Source organism: Scyliorhinus torazame, chromosome 23, assembly GCF_047496885.1.
Source record: "Scyliorhinus torazame isolate Kashiwa2021f chromosome 23, sScyTor2.1, whole genome shotgun sequence".
NCBI lineage: Eukaryota > Metazoa > Chordata > Chondrichthyes > Carcharhiniformes > Scyliorhinidae > Scyliorhinus > Scyliorhinus torazame.
Window position 1 is genome coordinate 73728016 of NC_092729.1, and position 21007 is coordinate 73749022.

Genomic DNA, 21007 nt, shown 5'->3' on the forward strand with positions numbered 1-21007 from the left:
CTGAACGAGCCTTCCGATGCCCTGTCCCGCGGCACATGTGCCAACGTACAAGTGAACCGTCTCCGAACCCTCCACGAGGACCTCTGCCACCCGGGGGTCACTCGGTTCTATCACCTCGTAAAGACCCGCAACCTGCCCTACCCCATCGAGGAGGTCGGGACAGCCACCAGGAACTGCCAAATCTGCGCAGAGCGCAAAACACACTTCTCCAGGCCAGAGAAAGCACATGTGATAAAGGCTTCCCGTCCCTTTGAGCGCCTCAGTCTGGACTTCAAAGGCCCCCTCCCCTCTACCCACCGCAACACGTACTTCCTGAACGTGATTGACAAGTACTCCCTGTTACCATTAGCTATTCCCTGTCCCGAAATGACCGTGGCCACGGTCATTAGAGCCCTCGGCACCATCTTTACACTATTCGGTTTCCCCGCGGACAGACATAGCGATAGGGGCCCTCCTTCATGAGCAATGAACTGCGTCAATTCCTGCTCAGCAAGGGCATCGCCTCGAGCAGGACGACCAGTTACAACCCCGGGGGGAACGGTGAGGTAGAGAGGGAGAACGGAACGGTCTGGAAGACCGTCCTGCTGGCCCTACGGTCCAGAGGTCTCACAGTTTCCCGCTGCAGGAAGTCCTCCCGGACGCCCTCCACTCCATCCGGTTGCTGCTGTGTACAACAACGAATCAAACAGCTCCCAAACGCCTCCTTGTCTTCCCGAGGAAGTCCTCCTCCGGAACGTCACTTCCGACCTGGCTGGCAGCCCCGGGACCCATCCTGCTCCGAAAACATGTGCGGGCGCACAAATCAGACCTGTTGGTCGAGAGGGTTCATCTCCTCAACGCGAATCCTCAATACGCCTACGTGGCGTACCCCGACGGCCGACAGGACACGGTCTCCCTGCGGGACCTGGCACCCGCCGGAGCTCCACACACACCCTCAACACCAGGCACCCCCTCTGGAGTTCCACCCCCCCTAACACCAATCACCCCTCCCTCCCACCGGCGCACCCCACAGCCGTCCCCTTCCCGGGTGGATCGGTCCTTCCCCCGGTCCGAATAGGGGAATTGGAGCGGGGAGAGGCATTGCGACGTTCCCAGAGACGACAGGGCCCGAACCAGCGCCTGCATCACCACCGGGGCTAAGCCGATCGGCGAGGATGACCAGGGAACCCATTCGACTCATCAAATCAGTATAGTAAAGCAAGAAATGTCTCTAGAAATAATTTTTTTTTGGTTGCCCAGTAAAAGCGACATTGGAAGTAGTACTAGTAGTTGATATCGGAGCATAACCGCCGTGTTAGCGGCATCCTAGGTACCGACTCTGTAAACACCTACCACCATACGGCCCACGACCCCAACGTGTTCTTTTCCAACAAGGGGTGAATGTGGTGGTATGTATTAGGGGTATTAAGTTACCGTGTGAGGCCGAAAGGCTATTGGTGGATAGACGCTGGGACCCGATTGGATCAGCCGCCTACTGGCTCCACCCAGTAAGGCGGAGTATAAGAGCCCGGGGTCTCCCAGAACCCACATTCTGTAACTGTGCTGCTGGGGAACAAGTCTGCGTAATAAAGCCATCGATCAGCTCCTTCTCAGCTCGTCTCGTGAGTGATTGATTGTGCTACACCCTGTGACAGTATACAGTTAACCATTTACTTCTCAATAATCCCTGGGAGCAGGGGACAGGCAGTGTGGCTCTGGGAGCCCCCAATTAAAAAGTTGTCTGAGAGACCTCTGTGCTGTATATAGTTAACTATTTACTGTTTCTCAATATTCCCCTTCGTGTGATACAAGGAGCCCCTGCAGTGTTGCCTCAAACACCCGCAGTGTAATGGTCACCATTACTGAGACGGGTTTTTAAATTCCGGTTACAGAAACGGACAATGGAACTGTGACGTTAACAGCCCCTTACAGGCCCATCCACAGCCTGGTGTCAGGCTCCAGGCCGTGCTGAAGGAGGCGACACCGTTCTGTAACCAGCACCTTGTTATATCAGATTTGACAGGACCATCCACAGCCTGGTGTCAGGCTCCAGGCCGTGCTGAAGGAGGCGACACCGTTCTGTAACAATGTCCTTGTTATATCAGATTTGACAGGACCATCCACAGCCTGGTGTCAGGCTCCAGGCCGTGCTGAAGGAGGTGACACCGTTCTGTAACCAGCTCCTTGTTATATCAGGTTTGACAGGACCATCCACAGCCTGGTGTCAGGCTCCAGGCCGTGCTGAAGGAGGCGACACCGTTCTGTAACCAGCTCCTTGTTATATCAGATTTGACAGGACCATCCACAGCCTGGTGTCAGGCTCCAGGCCGTGCTGAAGGAGGCGACACCGTTCTGTAACCAGCTCCTTGTTATATCAGATTTGACAGGACCATCCACAGCCTGGTGTCAGGCTCCAGGCCGTGCTGAAGGAGGTGACACCGTTCTGTAACCAGCACCTTGTTATAACAGATTTGACAGGACCATCCACAGCCTGGTGTCAGGCTCCAGGCCGTGCAGAAGGAGGCGACACCGTTCTGTAACCAGCTCCTTGTTATATCAGATTTGACAGGACCATCCACAGCCTGGTGTCAGGCTCCAGGCCGTGCTGAAGGAGGCGACACCGTTCTGTAACCAGCTCCTTGTTATATCAGATTTGACAGGACCATCCACAGCCTGGTGTCAGGCTCTAGGCCGTGCTGAAGGAGGCGACACCGTTCTGTAACCAGCTCCTTGTTATATCAGATTTGACAGGCCCATCCACAGCCTGGTGTCAGGCTCCAGGCCGTGCTGAAGGAGGCCACACCGTTCTGTAACCAGCACCTTGTTATATCAGATTTGACAGGACCATCCACAGCCTGGTGTCAGGCTCCAGGCCGTGCTGAAGGAGGCGACACCGTTCTGTAACCAGCTCCTTGTTATATCAGATTTGACAGGACCATCCACAGCCTGGTGTCAGGCTCCAGGCCGTGCTGAAGGAGGCGACACCGTCCTGTAACCATCTCCTTGTTGTATCAGATTTGACAGGACCATCCACCGCCTGGTGTCAGGCTCCAGGCCGTGCTGAAGGAGGCGACACCGTTCTGTAACCAGCTCCTTGTTATATCAGTTTTGACAGGACCATCCACAGCCTGGTGTCAGGCTCCAGGCCGTGCTGAAGGAGGCGACACCGTTCTGTAACCAGCTCCTTGTTATATCAGATTTGACAGGACCATCCACAGCCTGGTGTCAGGCTCCAGGCCGTGCTGAAGGAGGCGACACCGTCCTGTAACCATCTCCTTGTTGTATCAGTTTTGACAGGACCATCGACAGCCTGGTGTCTGGCTCCAGGCCGTGCTGAAGGAGGCGACCCCGTTCTGTAACCAGCTCCTTGTTATATCAGATTTGACAGGACCATCCACAGCCCGGCGTCAGGCTCCTGGCCGTGCTGAAGGAGGCGACAGCGTTCTGTAACCAGCTCCTTGTTATATCAGATTTGACAGGACCATCCACAGCCTGGTGTCAGGCTCTAGGCCGTGCTGAAGGAGGCGACACCGTTCTGTAACCAGCTCCTTGTTATATCAGATTTGACAGGCCCATCCACAGCCTGGTGTCAGGCTCCAGGCCGTGCTGAAGGAGGCCACACCGTTCTGTAACCAGCACCTTGTTATATCAGATTTGACAGGACCATCCACAGCCTGGTGTCAGGCTCCAGGCCGTGCTGAAGGAGGCGACACCGTTCTGTAACCAGCTCCTTGTTATATCAGATTTGACAGGACCATCCACAGCCTGGTGTCAGGCTCCAGGCCGTGCTGAAGGAGGCGACACCGTCCTGTAACCATCTCCTTGTTGTATCAGATTTGACAGGACCATCCACCGCCTGGTGTCAGGCTCCAGGCCGTGCTGAAGGAGGCGACACCGTTCTGTAACCAGCTCCTTGTTATATCAGTTTTGACAGGACCATCCACAGCCTGGTGTCAGGCTCCAGGCCGTGCTGAAGGAGGCGACACCGTCCTGTAACCAGCTCCTTGTTATATCAGATTTGACAGGACCATCCACAGCCTGGTGTCAGGCTCCAGGCCGTGCTGAAGGAGGCGACACCGTCCTGTAACCATCTCCTTGTTGTATCAGTTTTGACAGGACCATCGACAGCCTGGTGTCTGGCTCCAGGCCGTGCTGAAGGAGGCGACCCCGTTCTGTAACCAGCTCCTTGTTATATCAGATTTGACAGGACCATCCACAGCCCGGCGTCAGGCTCCTGGCCGTGCTGAAGGAGGCGACAGCGTTCTGTAACCAGCTCCTTGTTATATCAGATTTGACAGGACCATCCACAGCCTGGTGTCAGGCTCCAGGCCGTGCTGAAGGAAGCGACACTGTTCTGTAACCAGCTCCTTGTTATTCAGATTTGACAGGACCATCCACAGCCTGGTGTCAGGCTCCAGGCCGTGCTGAAGGAGGCGACACCGTTCTGGAACCAGCACCTTGTTATATCAGATTTGACAGGACCATCCACATTCTGGTGTCAGGCTCCAGGCCGTGCTGAAGGAGGCGACACCGTTCTGTAACCAGCTCCTTGTTATATCAGATTTGACAGGACCATCCACAGCCTGGTGTCAGGCTCCAGGCCGTGCTGAAGGAGGCGACACCGTTCTGTAACCATCACCTTGTTATATCAGATTTGACAGGACCATCCACAGCCTGGTGTCAGGCTCCAGGCCGTGCTGAAGGAGGCGACACCATTCTGTAACCTGCTCCTTGTTATATCAGATTTGACAGGACCATCCACAGCCTGGTGTCAGGCTCCAGACCGTGCTGAAGGAGGCGACACCATTCTGTAACCAGCGCGTTGTTATATCAGATTTGACAGGACCATCCACAGCCTTGTGTCAGGCTCCAGGCCGTGCTGAAGGAGGCGACACCATTCTGTAACCAGCTCCTTGTTATATCGGATTTGACAGGACCATCCACAGCCTGGTGTCAGGCTCCAGACCGTGCTGAAGGAGGCGACACCGTTCTGTAACCAGCACCTTGTTATATCAGATTTGACAGGACCATCCACAGACTGGTGTCAGGCTCCAGCCCGTGCTGAAGGAGGCGACACCGTTCTGTAACCAGCTCCTTGTTATATCAGATTTGACAGGACCATCCACAGCCTGGTGTCAGGCTCCAGGCCGTGCTGAAGGAGGCGACACCGTTCTCTAACCAGCTCCTTGTTATATTAGATTTGAGAGGACCATCCACAGCCTGGTGTCAGGCTCCAGGCCGTGCTGAAGGAGGCGACACCGTTCTCTAACCAGCTCCTTGTTATATTAGATTTGAGAGGACCATCCACAGCCTGGTGTCAGGCTCCAGGCCGTGCTGAAGGAGGCGACACCGTTCTCTAACCAGCTCCTTGTTATATTAGATTTGAGAGGACCATCCACAGCCTGGTGTCAGGCTCCAGGCCGTGCTGAAGGAGGCGACACCGTTCTCTAACCAGCTCCTTGTTATATCAGATTTGACAGGACCATCCACAGCCTGGTGTCAGGCTCCAGGCCGTGCTGAAGGAGGCGACACCGTTCTGTAACCAGCTCCTTGTTATATCAGATTTGACAGGACCATCCACAGCCTGGTGTCAGGCTCCAGGCCGTGCTGAAGGAGGCGACACCGTTCTGTAACCAGCACCCTGTTATATCAGATTTGACAGGACCATCCACAGCCTGGTGTCAGGCTCCAGGCCGTGCTGAAGGAGGCGACACCGTTCTGTAACCAGCTCCTTGTTATATCAGATTTGACAGGACCATCCACAGCCTGGTGTCAGGCTCCAGGCCGTGCTGAAGGAGGCGACACCGTTCTGTAACCAACTCCTTGTTATATCAGATTTGACAGGACCATCCACAGCCTGGTGTCAGGCTCCAGGCCGTGCTGAAGGAGGCGACACCGTTCTGTAACCAGCTCCTTGTTATATCAGATTTGACAGGACCATCCACAGCCTGGTGTCAGGCTCCAGGCCGTGCTGAAGGAGGCGACACCGTTCTGTAACCAACTCCTTGTTATATCAGATTTGACAGGACCATCCACAGCCTGGTGTCAGGCTCCAGGCCGTGCTGAAGGAGGCGACATCGTTCTGTAACCAGCACCTTGTTATATCGGATTTGACATGACCATCCACAGCCTGGTGTCAGGCTCCAGGCCGTGCTGAAGGAGGTGACACCGTTCTGTAACCAGCTCCTTGTTATATCAGATTTGACAGGACCATCCACAGCCTGGTGTCAGGCTCCAGGCCGTGCTGAAGGAGGCGATACCGTTCTGTAACCAGCATCTTGTTGTATCAGATTTGACAGGAGCATCCACAGCCTGGTGTCAGGCTCCAGGCCGTGCTGAAGGAGGCGACACCGTTCTGTAACCAGCACCTTGTTATATCAGATTTGACAGGACCATCCACAGCCTGGTGTCAGGCTCCAGACCGTGCTGAAGGAGGCCACACCGTTCTGTAACCAGCTCCTTGTTATATCAGATTTGACAGGACCATCCACAGCCTGGTGTCAGGCTCCAGGCCGTGCTGAAGGAGGCGATACCGTTCTGTAACCAGCTCCTTGTTATATCAGATTTGACAGGACCATCCACAGCCTGGTGTTAGGCTCCAGGCCGTGCTGAAGGAGGCGACACCGTTCTGTAACCAGCACCTTGTTGTATCAGATTTGACAGGACCATCCACAGCCTGGTGTCAGGCTCCAGGCCGTGCTGAAGGAGGCGACACCGTTCTGTAACCAGCACCTTGTTATATCAGATTTGACAGGACCATCCACAGCCTGGTGTCAGGCTCCAGGCCGTGCTGAAGGAGGCGACACCGTTCTGTAACCAGCTCCTTGTTATATCAGATTTGACAGGATTATCCACAGCCTGGTGTCAGGCTCCAGGCCGTGCTGAAGGAGGCGACACCGTTCTGTAACCAGCTCCTTGATATATCAGATTTGACAGGACCATCCACAGCCTGGTGTCAGGCTCCAGGCCGTGCTGAAGGAGGCGACACCGTTCTGTAACCAGCACCTTGTTGTATCAGATTTGACAGGATCATCCACAGCCTGGTGTCAGGCTCCAGGCCGTGCTGAAGGAGGCGACACCGTTCTGTAACCAGCACCTTGTTATATCAGATTTGACAGGACCATCCACAGCCTGGTGTCAGGCTCCAGGCCGTGCTGAAGGAGGCGACACCGTTCTGTAACCAGCTCCTTGTTATATCAGATTTGACAGGATCATCCACAGCCTGGTGTCAGGCTCCAGGCCGTGCTGAAGGAGGCGACACCGTTCTGTAACCAGCTCCTTGATATATCAGATTTGACAGGACCATCCACAGCCTGGTGTCAGGCTCCAAGCCGTTCTGAAGGAGGCGACACCGTTCTGTAACCAGCACCTTTTTGTATCAGATTTGACAGGACCATCCACAGCCTGGTGTCAGGCTCCAGGCCGTGCTGAAGGAGGCGACACCGTTCTGTAACCAGCACCTTGTTATATCAGATTTGACAGGACCATCCACAGCCTGGTGTCAGGCTCCAGGCCGCGCTGAAGGAGGTGACACCGTTCTGTAACCAGCTCCTTGTTATATCAGATTTGACAGGACCATCCACAGCCTGGTGTCAGGCTCCAGGCCGCGCTGAAGGAGGTGACACCGTTCTGTAACCAGCTCCTTGTTATATCAGATTTGACAGGACCATCCACAGCCTGGTGTCAGGCTCCAGGCCCTTCTGAAGGAGGCGACACCGTTCTGTAACATGCACCTTGTTATATCAGATTTGACAGGACCATCCACAGCCTGGTGTCAGGCTCCAGGCCGTGCTGAAGGAGGCGACACCGTTCTGTAACCAGCACCGTTTTATATCAGATTTGACAGGACCATCCACAGCCTGGTGTCAGGCTCCAGGCCGTGCTGAAGGAGGTGACACCGTTCTGTAACCAGCTCCTTGTTATATCAGATTTGACAGGATATCCACAGCCTGGTGTCAGGCTCCAGGCCGTGCTGAAGGAGGTGACACCGTTCTGTAACCAGCTCATTGTTATATCAGATTTGACAGGACCATCCACAGCCTGGTGTCAGGCTCCAGGCCGTGCTGAAGGAGGCGACACCGTTCTGCAACCAGCTCATTGTTATATCAGATTTGACAGGACCATCCACAGCCTGGTGTCAGGCTCCAGGCCGTGCTGAAGGAGGCGACACCGTTCTGTAACCAGCACCTTGTTATATCAGATTTGACTGGACCATCCACAGCCTGGTGTCAGGCTCCAGGCCGTGCTGAAGGAGGCGACACCGTTCTGTAACCAGCTCCTTGTTATATCAGATTTAACAGGACCATCCACAGCCTGGTGTCAGGCTCCAGGCCGTGCTGAAGGAGGCGACACCGTTCTGTAACCAGCACCTTGTTATATAAGATTTGACAGGACCATCCACAGCCTGGTGTCAGGCTCCAGGCCGTGCTGAAGGAGGTGACACCGTTCTGTAACCAGCATCTTGTAATATCAGATTTGACAGGACCATCCACAGCCTGGTGTCAGTCTCCAGGCCGTGCTGAAGGAGGCGACACCGTTCTGTAACCAGCTCCTTGTTATATCAGGTTTGACACGACCATCCACAGCCTGGTGTCAGGCTCCAGGCCGTGCTGAAGGAGGTGACACCGTTCTGTAACCAGCTCCTTGTTATATCAGATTTGACAGGACCATCCACAGCCTGGTGTCAGGCTCCAGGCCGTGCTGAAGGAGGCGACACCGTTCTGTAACCAGCTCCTTGTTATATCAGATTTGACAGGACCATCCACAGCCTGGTGTCAGGCTCCAGGCCATGCTGAAGGAGGCGACATCGTTCTGTAACCAGCACCTTGTTATATCGGATTTGACATGACCATCCACAGCCTGGTGTCAGGCTCCAGGCCGTGCTGAAGGAGGCGACACCGTTCTGTAACCAGCTCCTTGTTATATCAGATTTGACAGGACCATCCACAGCCTGGTGTCAGGCTCCAGGCCGTGCTGAAGGAGGCGACACCGTTCTGTAACCAGCACCTTGTTATATCAGATTTGACAGGACCATCCACAGCCTGGTGTCAGGCTCCAGGCCGTGCTGAAGGAGGTGACACCGTTCTGTAACCAGCTCCTTGTTATATCAGATTTGACAGGACCATCCAGAGCCTGGTGTCAGGCTCCAGGCCGTGCTGAAGGAGGCGATACCGTTCTGTAACCAGCATCTTGTTGTATCAGATTTGACAGGAGCATCCACAGCCTGGTGTCAGGCTCCAGGCCGTGCTGAAGGAGGCGACACCGTTCTGTAACCAGCACCTTGTTATATCAGATTTGACAGGACCATCCACAGCCTGGTGTCAGGCTCCAGACCGTGCTGAAGGAGGCCACACCGTTCTGTAACCAGCTCCTTGTTATATCAGATTTGACAGGACCATCCACAGCCTCGTGTCAGGCTCCAGGCCGTGCTGAAGGAGGCGATACCGTTCTGTAACCAGCTCCTTGTTATATCAGATTTGACAGGACCATCCACAGCCTGGTGTTAGGCTCCAGGCCGTGCTGAAGGAGGCGACACCGTTCTGTAACCAGCACCTTGTTGTATCAGATTTGACAGGACCATCCACAGCCTGGTGTCAGGCTCCAGGCCGTGCTGAAGGAGGCGACACCGTTCTGTAACCAGCACCTTGTTATATCAGATTTGACAGGACCATCCACAGCCTGGTGTCAGGCTCCAGGCCGTGCTGAAGGAGGCGACACCGTTCTGTAACCAGCTCCTTGTTATATCAGATTTGACAGGATTATCCACAGCCTGGTGTCAGGCTCCAGGCCGTGCTGAAGGAGGCGACACCGTTCTGTAACCAGCTCCTTGATATATCAGATTTGACAGGACCATCCACAGCCTGGTGTCAGGCTCCAGGCCGTGCTGAAGGAGGCGACACCGTTCTGTAACCAGCACCTTGTTGTATCAGATTTGACAGGATCATCCACAGCCTGGTGTCAGGCTCCAGGCCGTGCTGAAGGAGGCGACACCGTTCTGTAACCAGCACCTTGTTATATCAGATTTGACAGGACCATCCACAGCCTGGTGTCAGGCTCCAGGCCGTGCTGAAGGAGGCGACACCGTTCTGTAACCAGCTCCTTGTTATATCAGATTTGACAGGATCATCCACAGCCTTGTGTCAGGCTCCAGGCCGTGCTGAAGGAGGCGACACCGTTCTGTAACCAGCTCCTTGATATATCAGATTTGACAGGACCATCCACAGCCTGGTGTCAGGCTCCAAGCCGTTCTGAAGGAGGCGACACCGTTCTGTAACCAGCACCTTTTTGTATCAGATTTGACAGGACCATCCACAGCCTGGTGTCAGGCTCCAGGCCGTGCTGAAGGAGGCGACACCGTTCTGTAACCAGCACCTTGTTATATCAGATTTGACAGGACCATCCACAGCCTGGTGTCAGGCTCCAGGCCGCGCTGAAGGAGGTGACACCGTTCTGTAACCAGCTCCTTGTTATATCAGATTTGACAGGACCATCCACAGCCTGGTGTCAGGCTCCAGGCCGCGCTGAAGGAGGTGACACCGTTCTGTAACCAGCTCCTTGTTATATCAGATTTGACAGGACCATCCACAGCCTGGTGTCAGGCTCCAGGCCCTTCTGAAGGAGGCGACACCGTTCTGTAACATGCACCTTGTTATATCAGATTTGACAGGACCATCCACAGCCTGGTGTCAGGCTCCAGGCCGTGCTGAAGGAGGCGACACCGTTCTGTAACCAGCACCGTGTTATATCAGATTTGACAGGACCATCCACAGCCTGGTGTCAGGCTCCAGGCCGTGCTGAAGGAGGTGACACCGTTCTGTAACCAGCTCCTTGTTATATCAGATTTGACAGGATATCCACAGCCTGGTGTCAGGCTCCAGGCCGTGCTGAAGGAGGCGACACCGTTCTGCAACCAGCTCATTGTTATATCAGATTTGACAGGACCATCCACAGCCTGGTGTCAGGCTCCAGGCCATGCTGAAGGAGACGACACCGTTCTGTAACCAGCACCTTGTTCTATCAGATTTGACAGGACCATCCACAGCCTGGTGTCAGGCTCCAGGCCGTGCTGAAGGAGACGACACCGTTCTGTAACCAGCACCTTGTTCTATCAGATTTGACAGGACCATCCACAGCCTGGTGTCAGGCTCCAGGCCATGCTGAAGGAGGCGACACCGTTCTGCAACCAGCTCATTGTTATATCAGATTTGACAGGACCATCCACAGCCTGGTGTCAGGCTCCAGGCCGTGCTGAAGGAGGCGACACCGTTCTGCAACCAGCTCCTTGTTATATCAGATTTGACAGGACCATCCACAGACTGGTGTCAGGCTCCAGGCCGTGCTGAAGGAGGCCACACCGTTCTGTAACCAACTCCTTGTTATATCAGATTTGACAGGACCATCCACAGGCTGGTGTCAGGCTCCAGGGCGTGCTGAAGGAGGTGACACCGTTCTGTAACAAGCTCCTTGTTATATCAGATTAGACAGGACCATCCACAGCCTGGTGTCAGGCTCCAGGCCATGCTGAAGGAGGTGACACCGTTCTGTAACCAGCACCTTGTTATATCAGATTTGACAGGACCATCCACAGCCTGGTGTCAGGCTCCAGGCCGTGCTGAAGGAGGCGACACCGTTCTGTAACCAGCTCCTTGTTATATCAGATTTGACAGGACCATCCACAGCCTGGTGTCAGGCTCCAGGCCGTGCTGAAGGAGGCGACACCGTTCTGTAACCAGCACCTTGTTATATCAGATTTGACAGGACCATCCACAGCCTGGTGTCAGTCTCCAGGCCGTGCTGAAGGAGGCGACACCGTTCAGTAACCAGCACCTTGTTATATCAGATTTGACAGGACCATCCACAGCCTGGTGTCAGGCTCCAGGCCGTGCTGAAGGAGGCGACACAGTTCTGTAACCTGCTCCTTGTTATATCAGATTTGACAGGACCATCCAGAGACTGGTGTCAGGCTCCAGGCCGTGCTGAAGGAGGCGACACCGTTCTGTAACCAGCTCCTTGTTATATCAGATTTGACAGGACCATCCACAGCCTGCTGTCAGTCTCCAGGCCGTGCTGAAGGAGGCGACACCGTTCAGTAACCAGCACCTTGTTATATCAGATTTGACAGGACCATCCACAGCCTGGTGTCAGGCTCCAGGCCGTGCTGAAGGAGGCGACACAGTTCTGTAACCTGCTCCTTGTTATTTCAGATTTGACAGGACCATCCACAGACTGGTGTCAGGCTCCAGGCCGTGCTGAAGGAGGCGACACCGTTCTGTAACCAGCTCCTTGTTATATCAGACTTGACAGGACCATCCACAGCCTGGTGTCAGGCTCCAGGCCGTGCTGAAGGAGGCGACACCGTTCTGTAACCAGCTCCTTGTTATATCAGATTTGACAGGACCATCCACAGCCTGGTGTCAGGCTCCAGGCCGTGCTGAAGGAGGCGACACCGTTCTGTAACCAGCACCTTGTTGTATCAGATTTGACAGGACCATCCACAGCCTGGTGTCAGGCTCCAGGCCGTGCTGAAGGAGGCGACACCTTTCTGTAACCAGCCCCTTGTTATATCAGATTTGACAGGACCATCCACAGCCTGGTGTCAGACTCCAGGCCGTGCTGAAGGAGGTGACACCGTTCTGTAACCAGCACCTTGTTGTATCAGATTTGACAGGACCATCCACATCCTGGTGTCAGGCTCCAGGCCGTGCTGAAGGAGGTGACACCGTTCTGTAACCAGCTCCTTGTTGTATCAGATTTGACAGGACCATCCACAGCCTGGTGTCAGGCTCCAGGCCATGCTGAAGGAGGCGACACCGTTCTGTAACCAGCTCCTTGTTATATCAGGTTTGACAGGACCATCCACAGCCTGGTGTCAGGCTCCAGGCCGTGCTGAAGGAGGTGACACCGTTCTGTAACCAGCACCTTGTTATATCAGATTTGACAGGACAATCCACAGCCTGGTGTCAGGCTCCAGGCCGTGCTGAAGGAGGCGACACCGTTCTGTAACCAGCTCCTTGTTATATCAGATTTGACAGGACCATCCACAGCCTGGTGTCAGGCTCCAGGCCGTGCTGAAGGAGGCGACACCGTTCTGTAACCAGCTCCTTGTTATATCAGATTTGACAGGACCATCCACAGCCTGGTGTCATTCTCCAGGCCGTGCTGAAGGAGGCGCCACCGTTCTGTATCCAGCTCCTTGTTGTATCAGATTTGACAGGACCATCCACAGCCTGGTGTCAGGCTCCAGGCCGTGCTGAAGGAGGTGACACCGTTCTGTAACCAGCTCCTTGTTATATCAGATTTGACAGGACCATCCACAGCCTGGTGTCAGGCTCCAGGCCGTGCTGAAGGAGGCGACACTGTTCTGTAACCTGCTCCTTGTTATATCAGATTTGACAGGACCATCCACAGCCTGGTGTCAGGCTCCAGGCCGTGCTGAAGGAGGCGACACTGTTCTGTAACCTGCTCCTTGTTATATCAGATTTGACAGGACCATCCACATCCTGGTGTCAGGCTCCAGGCCGTGCTGAAGGAGGCGACACCGTTCTGTAACCAGCTCCTTGTTATATCAGATTTGACAGGACCATCCAGAGCCTGGTGTCAGGCTCCAGGCCGTGCTGAAGGAGGCGATACCGTTCTGTAACCAGCATCTTGTTGTATCAGATTTGACAGGAGCATCCACAGCCTGGTGTCAGGCTCCAGGCCGTGCTGAAGGAGGCGACACCGTTCTGTAACCAGCACCTTGTTATATCAGATTTGACAGGACCATCCACAGCCTGGTGTCAGGCTCCAGACCGTGCTGAAGGAGGCCACACCGTTCTGTAACCAGCTCCTTGTTATATCAGATTTGACAGGACCATCCACAGCCTGGTGTCAGGCTCCAGGCCGTGCTGAAGGAGGCGATACCGTTCTGTAACCAGCTCCTTGTTATATCAGATTTGACAGGACCATCCACAGCCTGGTGTTAGGCTCCAGGCCGTGCTGAAGGAGGCGACACCGTTCTGTAACCAGCACCTTGTTGTATCAGATTTGACAGGACCATCCACAGCCTGGTGTCAGGCTCCAGGCCGTGCTGAAGGAGGCGACACCGTTCTGTAACCAGCACCTTGTTATATCAGATTTGACAGGACCATCCACAGCCTGGTGTCAGGCTCCAGGCCGTGCTGAAGGAGGCGACACCGTTCTGTAACCAGCTCCTTGTTATATCAGATTTGACAGGATTATCCACAGCCTGGTGTCAGGCTCCAGGCCGTGCTGAAGGAGGCGACACCGTTCTGTAACCAGCTCCTTGATATATCAGATTTGACAGGACCATCCACAGCCTGGTGTCAGGCTCCAGGCCGTGCTGAAGGAGGCGACACCGTTCTGTAACCAGCACCTTGTTGTATCAGATTTGACAGGATCATCCACAGCCTGGTGTCAGGCTCCAGGCCGTGCTGAAGGAGGCGACACCGTTCTGTAACCAGCTCCTTGTTATATCAGATTTGACAGGACCATCCACAGCCTGCTGTCAGTCTCCAGGCCGTGCTGAAGGAGGCGACACCGTTCAGTAACCAGCACCTTGTTATATCAGATTTGACAGGACCATCCACAGCCTGGTGTCAGGCTCCAGGCCGTGCTGAAGGAGGCGACACAGTTCTGTAACCTGCTCCTTGTTATTTCAGATTTGACAGGACCATCCACAGACTGGTGTCAGGCTCCAGGCCGTGCTGAAGGAGGCGACACCGTTCTGTAACCAGCTCCTTGTTATATCAGACTTGACAGGACCATCCACAGCCTGGTGTCAGGCTCCAGGCCGTGCTGAAGGAGGCGACACCGTTCTGTAACCAGCTCCTTGTTATATCAGATTTGACAGGACCATCCACAGCCTGGTGTCAGGCTCCAGGCCGTGCTGAAGGAGGCGACACCGTTCTGTAACCAGCACCTTGTTGTATCAGATTTGACAGGACCATCCACAGCCTGGTGTCAGGCTCCAGGCCGTGCTGAAGGAGGCGACACCTTTCTGTAACCAGCCCCTTGTTATATCAGATTTGACAGGACCATCCACAGCCTGGTGTCAGACTCCAGGCCGTGCTGAAGGAGGTGACACCGTTCTGTAACCAGCACCTTGTTGTATCAGATTTGACAGGACCATCCACATCCTGGTGTCAGGCTCCAGGCCGTGCTGAAGGAGGTGACACCGTTCTGTAACCAGCTCCTTGTTGTATCAGATTTGACAGGACCATCCACAGCCTGGTGTCAGGCTCCAGGCCGTGCTGAAGGAGGCGACACTGTTCTGTAACCTGCTCCTTGTTATATCAGATTTGACAGGACCATCCACATCCTGGTGTCAGGCTCCAGGCCGTGCTGAAGGAGGCGACACCGTTCTGTAACCAGCTCCTTGTTATATCAGATTTGACAGGACCATCCAGAGCCTGGTGTCAGGCTCCAGGCCGTGCTGAAGGAGGCGATACCGTTCTGTAACCAGCATCTTGTTGTATCAGATTTGACAGGAGCATCCACAGCCTGGTGTCAGGCTCCAGGCCGTGCTGAAGGAGGCGACACCGTTCTGTAACCAGCACCTTGTTATATCAGATTTGACAGGACCATCCACAGCCTGGTGTCAGGCTCCAGACCGTGCTGAAGGAGGCCACACCGTTCTGTAACCAGCTCCTTGTTATATCAGATTTGACAGGACCATCCACAGCCTGGTGTCAGGCTCCAGGCCGTGCTGAAGGAGGCGATACCGTTCTGTAACCAGCTCCTTGTTATATCAGATTTGACAGGACCATCCACAGCCTGGTGTTAGGCTCCAGGCCGTGCTGAAGGAGGCGACACCGTTCTGTAACCAGCACCTTGTTGTATCAGATTTGACAGGACCATCCACAGCCTGGTGTCAGGCTCCAGGCCGTGCTGAAGGAGGCGACACCGTTCTGTAACCAGCACCTTGTTATATCAGATTTGACAGGACCATCCACAGCCTGGTGTCAGGCTCCAGGCCGTGCTGAAGGAGGCGACACCGTTCTGTAACCAGCTCCTTGTTATATCAGATTTGACAGGATTATCCACAGCCTGGTGTCAGGCTCCAGGCCGTGCTGAAGGAGGCGACACCGTTCTGTAACCAGCTCCTTGATATATCAGATTTGACAGGACCATCCACAGCCTGGTGTCAGGCTCCAGGCCGTGCTGAAGGAGGCGACACCGTTCTGTAACCAGCACCTTGTTGTATCAGATTTGACAGGATCATCCACAGCCTGGTGTCAGGCTCCAGGCCGTGCTGAAGGAGGCGACACCGTTCTGTAACCAGCTCCTTGTTGTATCAGATTTGACAGGACCATCCACAGCCTGGTGTCAGGCTCCAGGCCGTGCTGAAGGAGGCGACACTGTTCTGTAACCTGCTCCTTGTTATATCAGATTTGACAGGACCATCCACATCCTGGTGTCAGGCTCCAGGCCGTGCTGAAGGAGGCGACACCGTTCTGTAACCAGCTCCTTGTTATATCAGATTTGACAGGACCATCCAGAGCCTGGTGTCAGGCTCCAGGCCGTGCTGAAGGAGGCGATACCGTTCTGTAACCAGCATCTTGTTGTATCAGATTTGACAGGAGCATCCACAGCCTGGTGTCAGGCTCCAGGCCGTGCTGAAGGAGGCGACACCGTTCTGTAACCAGCACCTTGTTATATCAGATTTGACAGGACCATCCACAGCCTGGTGTCAGGCTCCAGACCGTGCTGAAGGAGGCCACACCGTTCTGTAACCAGCTCCTTGTTATATCAGATTTGACAGGACCATCCACAGCCTGGTGTCAGGCTCCAGGCCGTGCTGAAGGAGGCGATACCGTTCTGTAACCAGCTCCTTGTTATATCAGATTTGACAGGACCATCCACAGCCTGGTGTTAGGCTCCAGGCCGTGCTGAAGGAGGCGACACCGTTCTGTAACCAGCACCTTGTTGTATCAGATTTGACAGGACCATCCACAGCCTGGTGTCAGGCTCCAGGCCGTGCTGAAGGAGGCGACACCGTTCTGTAACCAGCACCTTGTTATATCAGATTTGACAGGACCATCCACAGCCTGGTGTCAGGCTCCAGGCCGTGCTGAAGGAGGCGACACCGTTCTGTAACCAGCTCCTTGTTATATCAGATTTGACAGGATTATCCACAGCCTGGTGTCAGGCTCCAGGCCGTGCTGAAGGAGGCGACACCGTTCTGTAACCAGCTCCTTGATATATCAGATTTGACAGGACCATCCACAGCCTGGTGTCAGGCTCCAGGCCGTGCTGAAGGAGGCGACACCGTTCTGTAACCAGCACCTTGTTGTATCAGATTTGACAGGATCATCCACAGCCTGGTGTCAGGCTCCAGGCCGTGCTGAAGGAGGCGACACCGTTCTGTAACCAGCTCCTTGTTATATCAGATTTGACAGGACCATCCACAGCCTGCTGTCAGTCTCCAGGCCGTGCTGAAGGAGGCGACACCGTTCAGTAACCAGCACCTTGTTATATCAGATTTGACAGGACCATCCACAGCCTGGTGTCAGGCTCCAGGCCGTGCTGAAGGAGGCGACACAGTTCTGTAACCTGCTCCTTGTTATTTCAGATTTGACAGGACCATCCACAGACTGGTGTCAGGCTCCAGGCCGTGCTGAAGGAGGCGACACCGTTCTGTAACCAGCTCCTTGTTATATCAGACTTGACAGGACCATCCACAGCCTGGTGTCAGGCTCCAGGCCGTGCTGAAGGAGGCGACACCGTTCTGTAACCAGCTCCTTGTTATATCAGATTTGACAGGACCATCCACAGCCTGGTGTCAGGCTCCAGGCCGTGCTGAAGGAGGCGACACCGTTCTGTAACCAGCACCTTGTTGTATCAGATTTGACAGGACCATCCACAGCCTGGTGTCAGGCTCCAGGCCGTGCTGAAGGAGGCGACACCTTTCTGTAACCAGCCCCTTGTTATATCAGATTTGACAGGACCATCCACAGCCTGGTGTCAGACTCCAGGCCGTGCTGAAGGAGGTGACACCGTTCTGTAACCAGCACCTTGTTGTATCAGATTTGACAGGACCATCCACATCCTGGTGTCAGGCTCCAGGCCGTGCTGAAGGAGGTGACACCGTTCTGTAACCAGCTCCTTGTTGTATCAGATTTGACAGGACCATCCACAGCCTGGTGTCAGGCTCCAGGCCATGCTGAAGGAGGCGACACCGTTCTGTAACCAGCTCCTTGTTATATCAGGTTTGACAGGACCATCCACAGCCTGGTGTCAGGCTCCAGGCCGTGCTGAAGGAGGTGACACCGTTCTGTAACCAGCACCTTGTGATATCAGATTTGACAGGACAATCCACAGCCTGGTTTCAGGCTCCAGGCCGTGCTGAAGGAGGCGACACCGTTCTGTAACCAGCTCCTTGTTATATCAGATTTGACAGGACCATCCACAGCCTGGTGTCAGGCTCCAGGCCGTGCTGAAGGAGGCGACACCGTTCTGTAACCAGCTCCTTGTTATATCAGATTTGACAGGACCATCCACAGCCTGGTGTCATTCTCCAGGCCGTGCTGAAGGAGGCGCCACCGTTCTGTATCCAGCTCCTTGTTGTATCAGATTTGACAGGACCATCCACAGCCTGGTGTCAGGCTCCAGGCCGTGCTGAAGGAGGTGACACCGTTCTGTAACCAGCTCCTTGTTATATCAGATTTGACAGGACCATCCACAGCCTGGTGTCAGGCTCCAGGCCGTGCTGAAGGAGGCGACACTGTTCTGTAACCTGCTCCTTGTTATATCAGATTTGACAGGACCATCCACAGCCTGGTGTCAGGCTCCAGGCCGTGCTGAAGGAGGCGACACTGTTCTGTAACCTGCTCCTTGTTATATCAGATTTGACAGGACCATCCACATCCTGGTGTCAGGCTCCAGGCCGTGCTGAAGGAGGCGACACCGTTCTGTAACCAGCTCCTTGTTATATCAGATTTGACAGGACCATCCAGAGCCTGGTGTCAGGCTCCAGGCCGTGCTGAAGGAGGCGATACCGTTCTGTAACCAGCATCTTGTTGTATCAGATTTGACAGGAGCATCCACAGCCTGGTGTCAGGCTCCAGGCCGTGCTGAAGGAGGCGACACCGTTCTGTAACCAGCACCTTGTTATATCAGATTTGACAGGACCATCCACAGCCTGGTGTCAGGCTCCAGACCGTGCTGAAGGAGGCCACACCGTTCTGTAACCAGCTCCTTGTTATATCAGATTTGACAGGACCATCCACAGCCTGGTGTCAGGCTCCAGGCCGTGCTGAAGGAGGCGATACCGTTCTGTAACCAGCTCCTTGTTATATCAGATTTGACAGGACCATCCACAGCCTGGTGTTAGGCTCCAGGCCGTGCTGAAGGAGGCGACACCGTTCTGTAACCAGCACCTTGTTGTATCAGATTTGACAGGACCATCCACAGCCTGGTGTCAGGCTCCAGGCCGTGCTGAAGGAGGCGACACCGTTCTGTAACCAGCACCTTGTTATATCAGATTTGACAGGACCATCCACAGCCTGGTGTCAGGCTCCAGGCCGTGCTGAAGGAGGCGACACCGTTCTGTAACCAGCTCCTTGTTATATCAGATTTGACAGGATTATCCACAGCCTGGTGTCAGGCTCCAGGCCGTGCTGAAGGAGGCGACACCGTTCTGTAACCAGCTCCTTGATATATCAGATTTGACAGGACCATCCACAGCCTGGTGTCAGGCTCCAGGCCGTGCTGAAGGAGGCGACACCGTTCTGTAACCAGCACCTTGTTGTATCAGATTTGACAGGATCATCCACAGCCTGGTGTCAGGCTCCAGGCCGTGCTGAAGGAGGCGACACCGTTCTGTAACCAGCACCTTGTTATATCAGATTTGACAGGACCATCCACAGCCTGGTGTCAGGCTCCAGGCCGTGCTGAAGGAGGCGACACCGTTCTGTAACCAGCTCCTTGTTATATCAGATTTGACAGGATCATCCACAGCCTGGTGTCAGGCTCCAGGCCGTGCTGAAGGAGGCGACACCGTTCTGTAACCAGCTCCTTGATATATCAGATTTGACAGGACCATCCACAGCCTGGTGTCAGGCTCCAAGCCGTTCTGAAGGAGGCGACACCGTTCTGTAACCAGCACCTTTTTGTATCAGATTTGACAGGACCATCCACAGCCTGGTGTCAGGCTCCAGGCCGTGCTGAAGGAGGCGACACCGTTCTGTAACCAGCACCTTGTTATATCAGATTTGACAGGACCATCCACAGCCTGGTGTCAGGCTCCAGGCCGCGCTGAAGGAGGTGACACCGTTCTGTAACCAGCTCCTTGTTATATCAGATTTGACAGGACCATCCACAGCCTGGTGGCAGGCTCCAGGCCGCGCTGAAGGAGGTGACACCGTTCTGTAACCAGCTCCTTGTTATATCAGATTTGACAGGACCATCCACAGCCTGGTGTCAGGCTCCAGGCCCTTCTGAAGGAGGCGACACCGTTCTGTAACATGCACCTTGTTATATCAGATTTGACAGGACCATCCACAGCCTGGTGTCAGGCTCCAGGCCGTGCTGAAGGAGGCGACACCGTTCTGTAACCAGCACCGTGTTATATCAGATTTGACAGGACCATCCACAGCCTGGTGTCAGGCTCCAGGCCGTGCTGAAGGAGGTGACACCGTTCTGTAACCAGCTCCTTGTTATATCAGATTTGACAGGATATCCACAGCCTGGTGTCAGGCTCCAGGCCGTGCTGAAGGAGGCGACACCGTTCTGCAACCAGCTCATTGTTATATCAGATTTGACAGGACCATCCACAGCCTGGTGTCAGGCTCCAGGCCATGCTGAAGGAGACGACACCGTTCTGTAACCAGCACCTTGTTCTATCAGATTTGACAGGACCATCCACAGCCTGGTGTCAGGCTCCAGGCCATGCTGAAGGAGGTGACACCGTTCTGTAACCAGCTCCTTGTTATATCAGATTTGACAGGATATCCACAGCCTGGTGTCAGGCTCCAGGCCGTGCTGAAGGAGGCGACACCGTTCTGCAACCAGCTCATTGTTACATCAG